The sequence below is a fragment of the Anser cygnoides genome, chromosome 13 (assembly GCF_040182565.1).
Source record: "Anser cygnoides isolate HZ-2024a breed goose chromosome 13, Taihu_goose_T2T_genome, whole genome shotgun sequence".
Lineage (NCBI taxonomy): Eukaryota > Metazoa > Chordata > Aves > Anseriformes > Anatidae > Anser > Anser cygnoides.
Genome location: NC_089885.1, coordinates 1,837,106 through 1,857,555, shown reverse-complemented (window position 1 = coordinate 1,857,555; position 20,450 = coordinate 1,837,106). Strand labels below are relative to the sequence as shown.

The 20,450-nt window shown below is 39.0% G+C and overlaps 1 protein-coding gene across 15 annotated transcripts in view; it reads left to right on the top strand.

Annotated features, from left to right (window-relative positions):
* TENM1 (teneurin transmembrane protein 1) overlaps positions 1-20,450 on the top strand; it is an 848,278-nt gene that overhangs the window by 569,201 nt on the left and 258,627 nt on the right. The window contains exon 1 of one of the 15 annotated variants that reach the window (XM_067005247.1): positions 4,033-4,060. The exons of the other annotated variants lie outside the window; for them this stretch is intronic. The gene's annotated coding sequence lies outside the window, so the exon portion shown is untranslated. Of the gene's footprint in view, positions 1-4,032; positions 4,061-20,450 lie in introns of those variants that run through there. 15 annotated transcript variants of the gene reach the window in all.

The following is a 20,450-nucleotide window of genomic DNA, read 5'->3' as shown; positions in this document are numbered from 1 at the left end:
GCAACGGAGTTGGAGTTTTCTGTTTGTCTGTGTAAGGTTTAGTACAGCTGGCTAAAAAGAAAATTGAGAAGTTCTCTCCTCTTGTGCACACGTGAATTACCAGAGAATTGTTTGTGATGCTTTGTATTGAAATTCTCTCAAAGAGTTACTCTCTTTTCTAGAGCTTTATCTCAAATCTTTTTTTTTAAATCTTTTTCAGACAGGAGTCGGAAAAATATTAATTAGATAAATGTTTTCAGAACAACAAATGCATTTAGCAACTGGATATCAAGGTGATTCTTAAATTAAAATCAAGATGTCACTAATAAATAGACAATATTTACTGTTTATATGGGGGCAGTATTTACTCCGTAGGTTTGCAGATAGCTCAGGATACTTGCTGAGTTCTTGGTGCAGTTTGAACACCCTGAAATATCACTGTGTGAACTTCCCCAAGAGCAACTGATTTGATGAGCTTTGTGTTGCATTGCACCTGTCTTTTCCAAAACCTGCATTTGGGTTTCTTTAATAGGCACCTGTATGAAGCTTACAACTGTAGCATCCAGGAGCTGTAAATAGTGGTTGAAGGGATGGAGCCGCTCTGGAGGATCAGGACAAATATTTTCCTGTTTTATTGGTGGAAATATAAAAGATCTTTTCAAGGCTTATATAGGAGGATTATCCTGGTACAAAGAGCAGAATCCCCTGTCCTTTGCCTGACCATGAAAAACTTCCTCTGTAGTCACGCCCAATAAGAGAATTCTGAAGTTATTCTGGAAGAGATCAAGCTATGGGTTTTGGGTGAAGGGGTTCCTGTTTGGTTTTCAGTTTAGCACAACATTAATGGGGTTGTAATTGTGAAAGAGAATCCTATAATGCATACAATATTATCGCCTTATTGCAAAGATAAAAATATGAACCTAATTTCCAGTCTCGTAGCCTTGCAAGCAATACTAAAGCTGTAAGAAAGTAGCTGAGCAACTGTGATCTGATTTATCAGCCCTAACAGCTAACCTGGGCAGAAGGGAAATCATCGGAAAAAGCAGGCAGAAGACTGGTGAGCACTCAGCAGGAAATGATACCACGACAGCTGTAGGAGCTCTGACACCTCTGTGGTTCTCCTAATGGAAAGCTTTTGAGATTTCTGCAACAGATTGGAATGGATGTTATCCTGAATGCATTATTGTCTTTGTGAAACACAGGCTTCAGTATTAGATGCTGTGTATAACAAAGGGGCTGCAATCTTTTAAAAATGTGTTACTTTTTAAGAAATAAAGGAAGAAGGAAAGATTTTTCCAAGAGAGCCAAATAACATGTGACTTTCAGTACCATTATGACTTCGATGGTCTGCCTCTGATTTCTCTGAAAAATTAAGGTTAAAGACTTTTAGTAGCTTAATCCTGTATTGATTTTGAGATCAGTTTTCTGATTAGGTTTATTTTTCGGACAGTGATTGGTGACATTATAAGGAGAAAACTTAAGTGCATACTAGTTATGTACCATCATTTTGATTTTCACGTTATGGTTCAAAAACAAGATAATATGGCAGCTAAGGAAACGTAGAAGTCCATGATGTCTTTCAGACCATCATTTTCTTGTTTGGATAGAAATCTGTGTGGAGTAGAGCTGAAAGTTTATGGAGTAGACAAAAGGAGTACTTCACGCTGAAGCATGCATAGACACATCGCTACTATATAAGTACCTGTGTATATATGCATTTGTTATGTGCAGTGAGAAGGTAAAGTATATCAGTATTTTCAGGATATGCATCTCCCAGCTTCGCTTTATGCTCAAATGTGAGTATCTAGTACCACACATGGAGAATGAAAGAGAAGCGTAACTGAAGGGCTAGAGCCATCACGGCTAATCTGTACTCCATGGTTAAGAAATTGGAGGCTGTTGGATTGCAGAGGTCTGAGTTGATGCCTGTAAGTGTCCAGTGAGCAATATGGAAAGACTGGGGTGAAACTGAAGCAAAGGGCTGGGCAGAGGCCCTGCCTCTGAAGGAGAGCAAAACAGCTAAACAGAAACTATTCCACGGTAATTATTGTTAGCTCAGTCAGGATTTGAGTTCTGGCCGTGAAGATATACAGAAAGAACTGAAAATCCCAGAGCAAAATGCACTCCCAGATGAAGCAACATGAAATACATCATATTTTAAAGTATTCACTTTTGGTGAATAAAGGTTTTGTTTTGTTTGTTTGTTTGTTTGTTTATGATACCATCTCTAAAGTTTCCATTTTTTGATATATAGTGTTATTTCTAGAATCTTTCAGATCAGAAAAAGTGGATTTGTTTTTTTGTTTTGTTCAATTTTTGCCACCTGAATCCTCTGTAGGACACAGAATGATGTATGACTGAGGAGTTTTAGAGAACTTCTTGACATTATTTTGAAATAATGATAAATGTTTTTAGACTGAAACCTTTTTTTTCTGCAAACTTGACAGGGACTGCAGAATACACTAAAATTGTTCAGGTTGTGCACTTGTAGGTTTCCCTGTTCTAAAATATCAGGTTTTCAGGTGTCTGTCCATAAAATGTTGAGATATAGACCTAGATGCCACCTCACAGACAGTCTACTCAGACTCCCTATAGTGCTTACAAAGTAGAATTTTCCTTGGCATTTTAGCAAGGTTTCAAAGTCCATAGCATCAAGATGTTACATTTTGCCAATGTTTTACACAACACCCCCTCTGTTACTCAAATATGGAGCAAGGGTATTGCATTCTACTCCCAGAATTGCATCTAGCCCATTGATTTCAGTCTGTCTTGCCTCTTGAATACATTATTTATGTGTACCTTAATCTTACACATCTCTAAATGCTGCAGATGCATGCACGGTGCACCTATACCTGGCATATGTCTTTGCTTACCGGTGTAGTGTAAGAGGGGAAGATTTCAATTTCTTGTTACTCTTCTTTGCAAAAGAGTTCTTGGATTGGGAGACTAAGCAAGGTTTGATGTGGAGCTAAATATAGCTCCTGAGGTTGGCCATTGATCTTTTTTTCTGAGCTTTTGATAGTTGGGTATTGTCATTTCTCATATTCAGGTTTTAACTTCAGAACATTCTTTTTGCTGATTTTTCAAATTTATAGCTTTTGTTGCTCAAAGTTTCTAACAGTGCAGCTTTAGAAGAGGAGCTGGTTTTTGCCTACATGTTATTGTAGAGTCTTTGGTCTATAATATATCTCATGACTTAAAAGAAATGTGCAATAGATATACAACAGTGTAATACAGTATTTTCTGCTGGAGGCTGTTATGTTTGGGAAGCATCCTTTCCAGTCCATTCTCAGTCAGACTCTACAACAAGCACCAAAATGTATTCTTATTTGAACTGCAGAGCTGAGCTTTTCCTACTTGCCCAAGTGTTTGATAAATCTGTGTTTCACAGAAGTTGCAAGTTGTGGCATATTAAAACATTTTCTAAATAAATTAAAAAAAAAATAAAGCAAAACATTAACTTTTTTGTTAGCATGCAGTTATTTAAGGATTTATTTTTAATCATTTTTGATCTGTAAATAATTCCTTTTAGTAACTCCTATAAAAATGAAAGTAATGCTGCATTACTGTTTTAGAGATATTTGTATCAGTGTTTGAAGTCAAACAAGTCCTGTGGTCGTGGTAGGCAGTTTTCTTTAGTCAACGTAGACACTATAGTCTCTTGGAGCTGAAATGGGATCAGCATTTTACCAGAATCTGTGAAAATATCTTCAGGTTTTTAGGTGAATGTTTCTGTGAGCCCTTATTGGTCACCTGAGTGAATTTTGTTTGTGCAGCTGTTTAATTTTTGCAACCTTCTCGCTTCCCTCCAAATGACTGGAACTATTCGGCCAGGTATCTCCATGGTTTCTCTATCTTTACCTATAAATAATGTATTGCTCTTTCTCATTTCTTGGCACTTGTTGGTAGGGAAGCAATGGTTCCTCTCACTGGAAATGCCAGCAACTATGGAAGCCAGTCTTTCATATTTGTACATACACTATCTTAAGTTATTGTTCACACAGGTTTATTTGTGTGTGAAGACTTGTTGGTGCTCCTGAGCTAATAAAGGAAAGAAGACACCACCTCTGGATTTTATGCAGTGAGTCTTTGACATAGCAATTTTAAGGCAAACTCCTTTTTTCTGATTTTGTCACTAAAAGTTCATATACTGCAATGCTCTTAGGTGGATATTTCAGGTATATCTGGTCTAGGAGGAAAACTTCATATACATTTTCCATGCATATGTGCACACAGAGAGAAAGAAATTCTGAATGTTTTTGTTCAGTTTGGTTTTCCTGTTTTCATGCATGTGTTTACTTTCTGCGTATGGAATATTTGGAAGCAAACTAGTTTAGAGATGCTTTTATTTCGGTTGTTCTGGAACACTCGTGCTCATTCTGTTTAGTCCCAGAGAACTTATGCTCAGCACGGGGTGCCTGAGGTGCACTCTGCCTGCTTTTGTATGTGCATGTTTGGGCCGAATACAGGTGAGGACTGATCTGGAAAGAGCATTTCAGAGAGAAAATTGTAAGCCTAAAGCATGCAAAGAAAACCTTTTCAGTTATAGTTTGGGAAACTGTGGTGAGTTCAGACATGTTTAAAAGAACTCAAGCTGAGTGAAATGCCTATGAAAGTGGCTGTTGTGAGGAAAAAGCCATAGTTTTGTAGGAGGGGTTCATTGCTGTGGAGCCAGAAGCCCGTGGCGCACTGAGGTACAGGCCGCGATCAGGCCTCAGGGCTGGCACAATGAAGTAGGCCTTTGAGCTTCCCTTGTGGAAATACACCGAGAAAGGAGAGACATAAGATGCAAATTTTCAGGGCAGCTCCAGAAAAATGGGTCTGCCGAAGCCTCCAGTGTCCTCTACAACACAGCACATGCAATAACAGGCTTCCAAGAGGAAGCTGAGCCTTTTACTTTTTTCAGAATATCCCAAGAGATATTTCAATGACTTTGTCCTTTCTAGATATCTAAACGAGAATAGGTAAGCGATACGAGTTCTCGGGCTCTCTTTGCAAAAGAGATACTTCTGAACTGTGAGACACTGATCTGGGTGGAAATTTGCCATCGTCTTTCAGTGACGTTCTAGACTTCCATTTCAGTTTTTATTTGTTTTTTTTTGGGCCACAGGTCTGATTTATGGCTGAACAGAAAAGTGAACTAGCTTGTGATCAATACTGCACAGTCCCACAAATCCAGAATCCTCACTTGATAGCTGCAGTTAAGACACCCACACAGGTTCAAAACCTGAAGGATATTTATTGTAATCGTAATTTTCATTACCTGTTTCTGAATCCATCTCCCTTTTGCTATAGAAAAAGTAAGATAGTATTGCAGGAAAAGGCATAGCATGAGCTGAATGCTTCATGTCACTCAGAATATTTAGTCATTTACTTTGTGCTTTCACTTTTTAGTGCACCCTAGTATTTTTGTGTTATTTTTCATTGTCAGGATATGAAAGCAGCAATGTTCATTAAATTGTCTGTGGTAATAGTAAGGTCTTTCTCCTGAGTAAATGCATGTTATTTAGAGCCCAGTTGTATAAATGCATTGCCTGGCATTTGTCAACAATAAAATTAATCTGAATCTACTAATAGCTTCCCTCTCCTCCAAATTTAATATCCAGCTTGTCCATAAAAGTATTTCTGTTGCCAGAAACATCTGCTCTTGTAAGCATAAATGAGAAAATATATCCATATGTTGCTTTTATCTGAATAACAAAGTTTTTGTGTATTTTTTTCTTTTATTTTTTTCCCCATGACATACATGGTGGTAACAAATAAATGGAAAAATATCAAAACACAAAATAGAAAATGAAGATGTGTTCTGATCTCAGCAACAAAGATGTAAATTTGAATGGCTGTTTGTCTCCATTGAAAACAGAGTGGATCCACTCTGGGGCTCATGTTTAGCATCCACAGTAACTCAGTTGAAATAGACTGTATCAACGTAGAAAGTGAAGATGAGAGCACTGGCATGTCTGCTAAGTTTTGATATAGGTGGAAGCTAATTCTGTGGATGAAATGGATCCAGTGGATCCAATTATCCAATTTGGATATTAAAAACAAACAAACAAAAAAAAAAAAACAGTGTCTGCTGTAGCCTTCATACATTAAAACCTACAAAAAATTAAAGAGGAACAAGTTCCTTCCTTTGAAAAACACAATTTGATATTTTAACTGCAAATAAAAAAAATAGTTTTTCTTTTTTCTTTCATTTGGCAAAACAAGCTGACTTGACAGACAGATATGAGAGAAATTTAATCATGGTCGCTTAATTAACAATTTCTTAAACTACAAAAATATTCTGAAGTATTCTGTAATGTTATGCTCCAAGGTGGCAAGAAATGCGATGTCTGCCTTTTGCTCTCCTTGTAATCCAAAGAACAATTTATGTATGCATATGTGTGTAGACCAAGGTCATGAGCTTAGAAAAGTATCTTCTTCATCATACTTAGGAAGTTGAGAGGTAAAATTAAATTATTTGATGCCAGATTCAGTAGGTGCTGACTTTTCAGCTACTTGTGCTCTTCCTGGAAGGTTTCCCACCCTGTCTGAAATCAGACTGGATTTAGGTTATTTATACCAAACACTTTATTGCTAAGTGGTGAGAGTAAGTAAACTAGAAGCATCACTTCTCAGTAGTGCACTCTGGGAACAAGAAGATCGTGAGGAATGCAGAAGCTGTGAACTGTACTGGCCAAGCAATGATGCCTGTGGTTGACATTTGCCATCAGTTGTAGGACGGAGGTTTGCATATTGTTCGGTGTTTCATCTTGGAAAGAATCTGGGTTCAGATTCAATCTCTAGTTCTGATTGCAGCTGAACACTACAGAATTCTGGTTTGGGGGATGTCTGTGTACTTACATGAGATAAATACAACCTGGGCTTCGGTGCCATTTGTCTGTTGCTGCTGCATGAGTTCGTATTGTCCTGAATATAAATGGAGAGACTGTATCTCTGTCATTCCTCTGAGGAGAGGTTTGCATTGCTGAGATTGCTTTCTTGCATCCTTACTTTCTGTATGTGCCTTCAGAAAGGACTTAAATAACTTCAGTGCAGTTCTTTGGATCCTTGCCATCTCTCAGATCCACAATGCTAAATGCTGTAGGGAGGTCTAGGAGCACGAGAACAGATGCCTGTTTACCATTCATCGCTGGAGAGAGATTTATGCGTCAGTGTTGCTGAGGCTCATTTCTTCCCTCATGACTTTAGCAGAATCTTGGCTTTGTTTCTGTCTGGGAGAGCAGCTGGTCATCAGGCTTTGGCTGGCGCTTCTGCTTTCTGAATAGCAGGTTGCTGTCCGATAGTAGATAGAAACCTCCAGGAGACATTGATACTGCTTTCAGTATTGGTGGACTAAGGTATGCCCGAAGAACACGGGAAAAGGGCTGCTTGTTCTCCTACCCTGTTTGAGGCAGTGAGTATTTCAGCCACGAGAGACGAGATGAATGTGCTTCTTCCATCAGCTAGAAAACACATTGAACGGGTTCAGAAGATTTTGTGTTTTTCTTCGAATGTGGAGAGGATCCCTGCTTTTGAGGAGCTGTTTCGAAGTTTTTGTGACAAGCACAGCTCAGCTGTATTTCTCCCCTGCACATGGACAGGGCTGAGCAGGGAGGGAATTGAGAGGCTCTGGTCCTGTCACCACCTCCAGAAGCTGTAATGGTGAAGACTCAGGTGCAGCCGTTCACCCAGGCCCTCGGAAACCCAGGCCAGGTGGGCACACGCCCTGAAAATTTCCTCATCTTGGTATCTTGTGCTTTGGAAGATCTTTGTCGTCAAACTACTGTGAAGAAAAAGTCAAGTATCTTTCCCTTTTGCACTTTTTTCCAGCTCTCAATCAAAATATCTTGACAGAAAAAAGGGATGAATGCTAAATTTTATTTTTGCTTGTCTAATGCCAGTTATGAAGTGGGATCAGAGCTCTCAGGGCAGGGAGTAGAGGAGAATCCTGGACTTTGGGGGGTGATTTCATTTTGTGTTCCATCTTGTAGCACATTTGCTGCGTGGCAGCAAACAGCAATCACATTTCCACCTTGGTGGTACCTGTAAGTCAACAGTGCCTCTGGGATCTTTCACCATGAAAGGTGCTATATAAATGCAAGGCAATGATATTATCTTTATTATCAATTAAATTTTTAGTGCTCTGACAATCTGGCATGCAAGGTGCATCAATTGAAATCTAGCTGTGATTATTTCTAAACAGGCAGATCTTGCTAGATTAATCAAATTGAAAAGGAACAAGAGGGCAGCTCAGTTATGTCAGGATAAAATCAAATCAGTATATTAGAATCTGCATAGAAATGTTGTCATGTTTCCTATCTGTTTTTTTTTTTTTCCAAGAGACTTGTCTTCATTTGCAAAATCTGAGTTTATATAGCAGGATCGTTGATGGCATTTCTGTAAGAAATTTTACTGGAGTTAGGACTGTGAATATTGTCTTCTGTTCCAAGAGCTTGAGACTTCATTTTGTAAGAGTAAATATGAGCATGCAGTATTTTAAGGTGATTATTCTTTACACTTCTGTTTATGTCAAGATATTCTAATCACTGTTTTATTTCTAGAGCTGTTCTCTGTGCCTGCCTTCGGTTGTATGTATGTAGTGTTTCACCTGTATTTTTAGTGCTTCTGTATATTTTACACAAGCCTGGTCTTAATAGCAGATTTTCTGCAGAATTGTTTTGCCCATCTTCATCCCATCCTGAAATGTGTGTTAGCAGACCTGCAGAAATGGAGACTTAGCACATCTGATTAGTTCCTGGATCACTCTGAAAAAAGATGATCAATTTATTGAGTCTTTTTATTGACTGTAAATTACTGCTATCTTTTTGCTAGGCTAACTCTCCTGAGCACCTTCAGGTGGATAGCCAGTAAAGAGCTGTCTAGTGATACGTTATTTTATGCATTTTCAGGTAAATTAAATATAAAAAGGAAAGTCTAGCAGTTAAGACATTATGTAGATTTATGGCACGCTTAGAAAACTTTGGATTCTTTTGTAAAATAGTGACTAGTTTGCAGTCACCTCGTGGATGTGGTTCACCTCTGTAAATGTTTTGTATAGAGGAATATTTTTATTTTTACCGTGACACCTCTGAACTACGTGTAGTTCTTTGAGAGTTGCTGAATGGGTACTAATGATGTTTTTCATAACTGGATAATGCGTAATTCTCACTCTGCAGTCAAGAAATAAGATGGGGAAAATATTTGTAAGTGTATGGTGAATTTACTAGCCCTTCATGAATGATAATCCGGTAGGGTCACTTTAATAGGTTGTTACTAGGTGTTGTTGATAAGTTACCACTGATAGCTTTCTGGTCAGGAATAACTAGATAGGTCAGTCTGCCTATGCTGGAAGGTGGGGTGCACGAGAACACAAATATGTCCTGTGGGGAAAATGTAGATGTGTTTTTTATTCTACAGGCTGATTTTTGTCTGGCTGTTTTGCCTAGGAGGCAAAAAATAAACAAATGGCCATACTAAAACTGAATAAATCTGAATAGATTCTGCAAGGAATACGAGAACTTTGCAGACTGACTGCAAAAAACCCCTATGGCTTCCCTGTGACAGATGTGTTTTACCCAAGCTTTGTTTTCACAAAGTATCACGATTGCTGTCCTACAGCCATCATTTTTCATTATTTGCAAACATGGAAATAACTTCAATAAAGATGGTGGCCCGAGGGCCAGCTAATGCTGCCATCTCAGCATGTGTATCATACGTATCAGTGTTTACAAAACAAGTGAAAAAAGAGAAAAGACAGAGGAAAGACTTAAATTTGGTGGCATTTTTTAAATGAACAAACAAAATATTTCTCACCAGATGGAAGTGGGGTTGAGCAGATCACTGACAGTTAGAAATAACACCCTCCTTCACCCCCATTTTAAAGCTGACCAGCAATATTGCTGCTGTATGCACATATGTGTGTTTTGAGGTTTAGTGATTTAGTCTGGAGATGTTTGCATTATGGTATCAATTAAACGTTTATTCAGTCTTATTGCATTGTCTTAGAACAAAAGCATTTCTCCCATATGAGAGTTTTGCAGCACTGCAGAAACAGCACTTGAGACAAAAATTGGGTTGTGGGTCTAGGCATGTGTGTATTGAGATATACCTGTATGTATGGGCGTGAATGCATGAGTTTGTACAATATTCAGATGTTAGTCCTGATGGATTTTAACTGTCCTCATAATATTAGAAGTAGTTTAAATTATGATACCGCTTTTAATGTTATCTAAGTAATCTGTACCTCTCTTTCATTTATATGACTCTTTTATCATATTTGAACCTTAGCCAGCATGTGACATTGCTGTTAAACTGAAAATTAACGGAGTATCCAAAGATAAGTAGTACAGAAAGCCTTCTTCTCTGGTCAGCTGTAACCATGGTATCTGAAACACTGTCCGACATAACCTCTTTGATGCCTTTTCTTTTTTTTTGCCCAGAAAGAGCTTTTATCAAAATTTCTACAGCTTCCCTGTTGCACTGACACCCAAATTCATTTCTTATCAGTCGGGAATACACTGCTGGATTTTTCTTTAGTTAAAAAAAAAAAAAAAAGAAGTTCCTGCTGAAAAAGATGATGAATGTAGTTCAGAAAATAACAAAAGAATATCTGTGTGTGTTGAGCTGCTATCTCATTGTATAATCCTGTCTCTTTGAAGCTTTAGCTTTACTCTATAGACCAACAGCATATACAGAAATGTAGGTTTAGCAGCACTAGGCTTTAAAGTGTTATTCGTGTTTGGTCTGATAAAATTAAAAATATATATATATCATTTGGAAAGAGAATTAATTAGCACATTGTGCTGAGGGATGGTGAGCTGCTGTGAAGGTGTCAGGGCACAAGCAGAGGGTGCAGTTTACTGGCCGGAGAGCACGTTGTGAGGAGCGAGGTGGCCCCTGCATGTTCCTGGGAGCTCTGGCAGGGCAGGAGCAGGGTCGGGGGACAGGTTCCCTTTCTGGTTTCCCACAGCTGGTCTCTGATCTCCAGTAAATCCCATGCCCTGATGCTACCTTAGGGGCTTTTTCCATAAAGCAGCAATTTTATACCCCCAACTGGCACGGTGCCCCTCCAGATCACTTTTGGATTTGAGATTCAACCTAAGACGCACCAAAAGAAGAGCCGTGTTTAAAGTTTTTTCTGTTCAGAAATTGGACTTTTTTTGCATGCCACTGCAATTTTAGATATATTTGGACCCCTGAAATCCCACCCGTGCCCCCACAGCCAGGCTCCACCAGGGCCAGGAAGAACTCTTCAGTCTGCCTGAAAAATCTTCAGATTCCCATGGAGCAGTCGTGTTACACATTACCCAGCTGACCATATACCAATTCACGTGTTGCCTCCTTGTCCAACTGGTGTGGTTTGCAGTTTGTCAGGGAGAATTACTAAAATAAAGTGTCAAGATGATCCATCTGTTCTGTAAAAAGCAGACAAACCAGACAGTTTTTACTTGTATGGTGTTGAAAAATGGCATTGGGTAACATTTGAAAGAAAAAAAATGAAGCACGGTATCAAAAAAATGGCATAGTGGGGTAGAAAATGTCTGGACGTGTGCATGCACGTAAACATGTATGTTTCATATGTCACACAACAGTATTGCCACCTATTGTTGGAAATTCAGACTTCACACAGATGTTCAGGGTATGGTTTTTTTTTCCAATATAACTCAGGTCTCCTCCTACTGGTGAGACTGGCGAAGGAACTGAGAGTACTGTTAAGAAGAAGAGTAGCTCTTACAGGCTCTGGTAATGGCACGGGGCTATAAAGTGATGGGCGCTCTTCAGAAATCAAGAGAGGATAAACATTATCAAAGAAATCTAAAGCTGCTGATGCTTTTACATAACTTAGATGTATGAGCCCATTGTCAGTGGCATCTCTTTGATGAACGAAGGAGTGAATGTGTCTGGTGTGCACATCTCAAGCTTATCTATGTAATTTTCATAGGGACGATTTGAACAGTGAAATAACCAGTTAAATAAATTGAGACAAGATTTATAAATGTATGGCTGCTTGAGCTGTACTTCAAAAATGTGTGCAGAGTCAAGTTGTTCTCCATTAATTGTACTGAGGATTGATACAAATTTATTTGGATAATAAATACCCATCGGCATTAAATCTGATACTTGCATTGGTCTATGGAGTAGTGTTGGAGAATAAGAAGTTGGTTAATTTACATTCCTGTTTGAGAGGATTGTTTTTTTCAAAAGAAAAATGTTTTTGTTTTTTTTTTTTGGAAAGCAAAGGAAAATTAATCAGAAGTTGTCCAATACTCAGAGCATTTCTGTGAAAAATGAATGGGAGAATGTGAGTACTGTCTTACAGTTAGAAAAAAAAAATGACCGATGCAGTATCATTTGCATAGCCCTTACCTCCAAATACACATGGGCAATTATGTGTCATTCTTTTAAGCAATTTGCTATCCACATTTATTCTTTATTAGGGCTCTTTTCATTATTTATCATTCGTCTCTTGGATATGCCCTCAGATTTTGGAGGTGTGCAGTGAAACATATGACTAATCCAGCCCGTGATGTCTCAGGTATGAGCGAGCTTCTTCCCCTGCAGGGGTCAGTCTGAAAACCCCAGAGCAGTGGGGGAGCAGGGACAAGCTGGGGCTATGTCCCTGCCACATTCCTGTTTCTTTGCAGAAATTCTGTTTGGTTTCACTGGGGAATCCTTGATGCTTCTGCTGTGCATGTACAAGCCTCCAGCACATGTCCCAGGCAGGGGGTTTGTGCAGCGGGCAAGCCTGACGCATCTGAAGATGCTGGATTCATGGCATGTGCATGGATTGACTGTGTGGTGTGGGTAGGATAGGTCTAATGTTTCCAGAAGCTTCAGGCTCACTGCATGAGTGTGGCATAAGCATGGTATTTCTGCTCAGGGAGGTGCAGACAGAAAAGCAGCAGCCCTTGTCCTGCTGTCCATAAAGACCTCTGCTTTCCAAGGGATCAGTCCCGGGAGAAGTCTGTCCCAGAACAGTTCTTGGATAGTAGCATCTTAAACCTTTTCAACTTTATATTAAATACTGCTTTTATTTGACAATTACTCTCTAAAAAGCCCCCTTGGGGAAACAGCGACCATGATACCTCTCTGTTACTGCTTGCTTTCTTTTTCCTGTCACCTGGGGCTCTGTGTTTAAGGATGTCCCCAGGTTAGGGGGTAAGAAAACACAGCCACACGTGAGTTTTCTCCGTCCCCTGAACTTTGTGGTGGGAGGACTGTATTGTTTCTAAGAGTACTTTAGGAACAATGACTACCGTGTATTTTGCAATATCCAAATACCAAAATGCAAACTCTGAAGCCTTCAAAGATTATCCGTTTCTATTCCAAAATTGCATGTTCTCAAGACATAGTTTATTTCATTGTAAATTGAGCAGGATTATGCTTGAATGGTCTGATTAGCTTTTTTCAGTGCCATGAAATTTTAATGCTTTTCTGCAGGGGGCTGAGATAAATCTCAGGGCTGGTAGACAAGAGTTCCTGTCACTCTTTCAGGTGAAGCATAAGGAAAAATTAACCTCTATTATAGAGTATGGTAGCTGAAATGTGGAACGTTAGCACTTGTTCTGAACACGTGTAGCAGCATGCAGCTGTTTGAGCTATCTACAGGCACTGTACCAGCAGTTGGGCTGAGCGCGAACAGGAAGGCACTTAGAGCATGCATTGGCATGGAAAGCCAAATGAGGAACACGAGCGCAGCACTGAGAAGAACACTTCTAGGTTTTTGGGTAAAGAGCTACAAAAAATAAACTTGTGGGTGAAAGAGATTGCTACTCAGTTCAGGGAAGTATGATTTTGTGTATTCATTGTAAAATAGATGGGTAGATAGCTTTGGACTACTTAGGTGGCCCTAAATCTTTATTTGTATGGCAAATGTCACGTATTAGAATGGCCTTGCATTTGTGATTATTTGTAATTTGCAGCTTTTTAGCTGCAGACTGAATTGAATCATATGGCAGAGGTTTAATTTCTGCATGACGATGTGAACAGTCTGTTGTACAGGTACCAGTATGTCAAAATCCACAGCTCATGAGAACTGTATGGCCTTATCTATCTCTCATTTGTCAGGAGTTAATAGGAAACATATGCAGGCCTTGCTCAATCTGTTAACTGTGTGTGTTCATCCAAGCTTAACTGACAAGTAGAACGTACCCAGTAAGATTAGACTACGGGGATGACCTTTGCTAATTAGGCAATCTAAGTTATATCACACTTGGTGTACACTAAGCCACTTGTAATGAAAGGGTATTTTGAAATGATTCTGTACTATTTCACCCCAGTACTAATCAGTATGGATAAAGACAAGTAAGGATAAGTAAGGATATTTTTTTTAAAGTAATGTTTCACAGAAAGTGACTCAAGGAAGAGTTAACATGGAAAGAATTCTTTTGTTGGGCACTAACAATATTTTTACATTGAGTCTTGTCTTATGGTTTGTGGATGCAGTAGTGGGAAACCTTGCTACTTGTATGCCCCGAAGTTGTTTGGCTTCTAACACAGCTTGTTCAGGGAATTGATTTTGTTTATTAGGAATATACAGCATTATAATTTACTGTTACCCATAAAAATAAGTGGAAAAATTTAGCATTCCTTGGTAATATGTGACAGGTGACATTTCATGCACATACTTTTGAAAAATCTGTTGTATACTTGTGAATCGTCAGACGTCGAACAGACCTGTGGTCAGACCTCAAACAGACCTATGGTCAGACCTCGGTGTCGTATCAGCAGTCTCAAAGGCAGAGCACCCTTCTGTGAAGTGGGAGGAAAGGGGTTATGGTATCTTTGGGATGAAAGGAGAGATGCAGAATGGAGCATGAAATTCTGGAGAAATTTGCGTGAATCACAAACTGTCCATGGCAGAGGAGAAACAGTTTTGTGCCCTTGATAATTGGCCTGTCTTGGAAATGTGGGTGCTGAAATATAGTTTCTTAAATTAATTGTTAGTTCAAGTTGCTGTAAGAAGGGAAGACTTTAATATATTCCCAGTGAAATATTTAGTTATCTTATTTCAAGTGACACTGAGCTTGAATACCCAAAGAAATATGTTTGCGGAATGAAAAAGGATTAACATGGCAAGAGTTGTAGCCCTTGATAGCTTGCTTAAAGATCTTGGTTAAATCTCTTATTAGATTTCACAAAGATATTTGTTTCCGCTACCGAAATGATAGGTTTAGTGTCTTCCAAGGGAATATTTAATAGCAATGCTTTGTATCGTATTATCCACTTGTGGATTAAGCTTGCTGAGCTGCTGGAAAACACTGTGGTAGTCCAGAGTTCACAACCTTAATCTGATTAGGCTGTTTCTGTTGATTCTGTTGATTAAAAAATGGGGCTTCCTTATTTATTTATTTTAAATCTGGGAGACCTTAACTTCTTAGGAATTTGTGCATCTCTGCTGAGATCAGCCTAATCCTGCTGACGGAGCTCTGAATTACACAATCTAAACCGACCGTGGAGTTCAGCGCTTAACGTGACTCAATCAGAAATAATCTTACACCGGTTGGGAATTGAGAGGAGCGGGTGCTGAACTGAAAAACTGGCAGCTGGGAGAACTGTTCTTCATTTCTTTAATGATGTTTTTGGAATAATAGAGACCTGGTAAAAGGGACCACGATACAGGCTGTGCAGTACTGGTGTCCCCATGGTAATGGCCCTGGCAGTGGGAGTCAGCTGCGTGTGTGTGTCAGTGACAGATTTCTCCAGATTTTGTCATCATTTCTTATGCTTTTTCTCTATTGGTTCGTGCTTTCTGAGCAGGATACTTCTCAGAGTGCTTCAATATTTGCATGATGCTTAAATGCGTAAGATAACTTTTACAAATGTTTTTTCTCAGTTTATCAGTTAAATTTGTGATAATAAAATTAATATTCATTAGCTAAAATCCAAACTAATACTGTTAAAATCAGCCACGCAGAGATCACTAAATGGCCATTACCGTTGCTTTCTTACCGTTTCTATGCAAACAACCCAATTTTATGATAAAATATTATTCTTTATTATAAGCAGCAGTATCCCATGCAGACCCATTTTCCTTTTTTGTGTGTGAAGCTAATGAAACTGTATGTTGTGTTATGTTTTGGTTGTTTGTTCTGATGTAAAAAGGTGTTTGTTTTGGTTTTGGTTTGGTTTTGTTGATGTAAAAAGGTGATGTTTTTGTTGCTTGTCTGATGTAAAAAGGTGTTTGTTCATTATTAAACATTTATTGACTACTTCTCATAACCATTTGATGTGGAAAATGATGATTGGGCTAGATTGTTAGCAAGCTGAAATTAGGTAGATAAACACATGGTACTCACTAATTTAAGTCTTTAACTTTCAGTAAATATGATAATGTTGATTACCTTCCACATTTCACCCTGGCTATTTATGCTATAAGTATTCAATTTCTCCTGTTTACTTTTTTGTTTAAACTCATCAGGGAGATAAATTTACTCGGTGTTTTGGTCAGCTGATTAATCTGAGATCTCCAGCATTTGGATGTTATCCTAATAACGTATAAATTCCGAATTCACTTTTTAAAGTCTTGTGTGCCCCACGCCTTCACTAGAATATGAACTTCTCTTTTCCTTCCCTTGTCACAAATAGATTAAGGAGGATTTTTAATTCCAAACTCAACTAATGCTGTTTGTTATCCAAATTACTTTTGAGCTGAAATACAGCTTAAGATGGTTTGAAGTCAAGCTATTGAAGTAGTTCAGCCTGCAAACATCTGTGGTTGTAAAATGGACCCGCTCAAACTGCTAATAAGACAGGTTTTGTCAGTGTTTCAGTGCTTTTGTAATGGTTATCTTAGCCCTCTAACTCGAACAGAAGAAATCACATTACATTGCTAAACGTGTGCAGTTGGAGGCTGAGCTCAATTATGCCGCTGTGCATCAGCGCAGTTCCCGACAGAGTTCAGAGCACGCACGCTCCATACTGGCACAGGCTCCCACCAGCAAAAGGAAACGTGCCTCTAACTTCCGAAGTCAGTAAGGTGGTGAATATTGCAGCTCCTGGAGTTTCTCTGCATTTGCTCAGACTTAATTTTTCAATATTAAGATGGTAATGCTGAGGATGACCTTTACTGTACAGTATACGTTTGTAATTCTAGTGAGCTCGTTTTTCCAATCATAAATTATAAAACTATCAAGTAATAAACCAGTGGATGTGAGGAGGTTACAAATATGTAGTTTACAATGTAGTCTGGAACAGGAGTTGTTGTGTTTCTGTTTTTATTAAAGCATACATTATATTTAAACAAGTCTAACCAAAGAGCAGTACTTTTCAGTGTGTCACATGGAGTATAATTGTCTGCTTACCAAACGTTCAGTGGTTAGCAATAATGCTAACTGAACTCATTTGTTTGCTTTTTATTGTCTTTTTTTTAAAAAGTAATAAAACTGAAACACAAGAGGAAAGAAAAGTATAAAGTTTCTACTTTGTTCTTTCCCGTAGACATTTTTTGCTGACAAGCATAGCACATACTTATTAATGATTATTGGGCTGAGAATGCTGACATAGCAAAAGAGGATGAATTCTGCAAAGTTGTTTTAAATACTTAGACTTTATACCCGTGTTTGTTTCAGGCAAGAAAAAATCCCAATGCATTTCACTTACTAGCAGGACTTTGAGTGTGAGATGGGCAGAATTAGGTAGGTGCTGTGCTGTGCTGTTTGACAAGAGCTGGATGGAAATGGTGCTTCATTCTCAACAGTTCTCAGTGCTAAACAAGGTTTTCTTCCTCCAGCTATTCAGCTGTTTCCAGTAATAAGTTGACTATTGCATTCTTTTTGTAGATATGATACTCACTCTATCACGTTCGTTTAGGGAATGCTCTCATTCCCTAAATACAGATCAGCTGAAGCCACTGGAAAGATAACTGCTGCTCCTTCAGAGTGCTCTGGCTGGGATGTCCACCCAGGGACTGGATCCTGCTGTTCTCAGAAGAGCACCACAGAGCAGCGCAGAATCAGAACCTCCTCGTTTCTATCCTTGTTTATTTCTGGAGACATCATCACCACGCGTAGTTCAAAGTCAGCTGTTGTAAGAGCTGTATGTACCAGCAAAGAATAAGGGTTTCTTTTGTGTGTATCTTAACTATGATTAGGTCTCCAGTCCTGATCAAAGCTTAGCTGGAAGTCTGTTAATAATGGGGTTGGGAATTGTTGGAGCTGAAATGAGAAATAGACCCTTTAATGATTGCTTTAGTAGCAAATTTCATGCTAATGCTTAGTGTTCAGCCTGCAGGTTTGTGTTCCATGTAATTCTATAAAGCCGAGATATAAAAATATAACTAGATTCTATGTGTGGGAGGAATTTCTGCATTTTTTCCCTAGAAAGTAAAAATTTGCATAGATTAAAACAATTCTACTTGTACTATTTTTGAAGCCAAAAATATGCGTGTGTTTGTAAAAACCATAAACAAAACACACCCTTTGAGAGCCAGATGTTTACTAAGGGAATGCAGTGACAGGAGTCGCGCTCTAGGAGCATATTCAGACCTGTGCTTTTAGGAAACGGATTGCATCTACAGTGGTGGGGTTTGGTGGGTTTTTTGTTTGGTTGTTTTGTTTATTATGGACAGTGCATCTTTATTCCATATTTATACAGTGTACTGTAGGTGGCCATAAAGCCTGTACTTTATTAGGTCATCTTAAAAGGAATTAATGCAGTTATTTCTCACTTTTTTTTTCCCTGTTTTTGATAATGGAGATCTTTAACCTTAATTTACATCAAATTCCAAAGCCAGTGTCAATTTTCAAAGAAAACATCTTGACAGGTAAAGATGTTGATGTAGGCAAATGTTTAGACAATTCTGCGTTGTATTTTCACTAAAAAAAAAAAAAAGTTTTGTCCTTTTAAAGGTTGGCATAGGACATCCATCTCACATGCAAGTATTCCTTGTATTGCTGATGTAGACCGATGTTCCTATTCATGGGATTCTGGGAATGCCCTAGCTATGTGTAGCCCCAGGCATTTCACAAAGCAGCACTACTTGGGCATGGAGTGATTCCATATGTAGGCACAGGACTTCGTTTGGTCTTTCTGCTATATACTGAGATGTCTTTTACTAGGGAACAAGAAATGACCATTTCATCTTACTTTGAGCATTTGCTTTCTCCCATTTGTTTTCAGTGCAGTGCAATCGCAGTAACTGAGGGCTCAGCTTGTAAGAGGCCAGAGATCTTCCCGAGATTGATGCAATGCATGTCACTGGCCTGTCTCCTTTGGCATCTGCAGTCACATTTTACCTCCATGTTAATAGTGCCTGCAGTGTTAACATAACAAACAGCATGTTGGTGAAATGGTAACGTTTAGGAAGGTGTCCTTAAGCTACTCAACCTTCCTTCTTAGGCAGAGGGGAGATTAATCTGAGTCATCCTTAATAACAGTTGACAGAAAACTTCTTGTCACATGCCAAATTGCCGAACCTTCAAGCTGCTCACCTAGAAGCATTAACATGAATATTTACAACATGTGAGGCAGGGAATTCTCTGCAGATCTACTGATGCTGAGTGCTTTTCTAGGGCAGCTTATTTCTGTGGCGACTTGCGACTCGAGCTCTGTGTATATATAATAATTTCTGCGGTGTTCTTTTGTCTCTGAACTTTCTTAATTTTCTAGCAGCACACTCCATTACAGCTGTACGGTGCAATTTTCTTCAGCAATGATATTTGTCATTCAGCATCATGTTCGCAAATCCTTCGCTGTTGACTTGCTCTCTTGTGCAGATCAGCAGTGGCTTACTTCATTAATGTCACAGTTACTTTCTTCTGCTTCCCCAAGCATTTTGTGCACGTAAACCCAAGCGCAGCTGAGATACCTGTGTAGTGGGGACCATCTTTCCTTTCCCTACCGAGCTACCCATAAAACTGGGCAGATAAGACATGCAGTTTGCAGAGTGGAGGAGGAACGTGGGGACTCTCAGAGCACCATTATCCTGCACAAGACCACTGCAAGATGTGGAGTAAGTGTACGTGGGCTGTTTCTTCCTGACATTTTAGAGCAGCAGCCAGTAACCACATCCTTCTGGCAGAGGCTTCTTACCAGCTCTGAACATTTTCAGGTATTTACAAACACTGCTAAACAGGGAATGAAGAGTGGGATGAGAGTAAACATCCCTCCTGAAAGGAAAGGGTTTTTTTGGAAAGCATGAGATCACTGGCAGTTGTGAAAGGCAGGTGCCCATCTCCTAACCTCAGTAAGAAGGCACTTGATATGGGAGAATATAAAAAAGGATGTTCACTGAACTGAATATAATGCAATTCAGCCATAGGTTAAAGAAAGGTCATTTTCTTGCCTTGTTGGCTGGAAAGAGACAGCAGAGTTAGCAGACTAACATATAATTGTGTTCTGTGACAGTAAAAGGAGCTTCTTGGTGCTTTGGGAAAGGGAAGTGACATTTTACTTGCTCATGAAAGAAACAGAGCTTCACATTAAACGTCTATTACAGTCCTCCTACTTTTCCCAATGTAAATAAAATTAACAGGAGCTGAATTGTT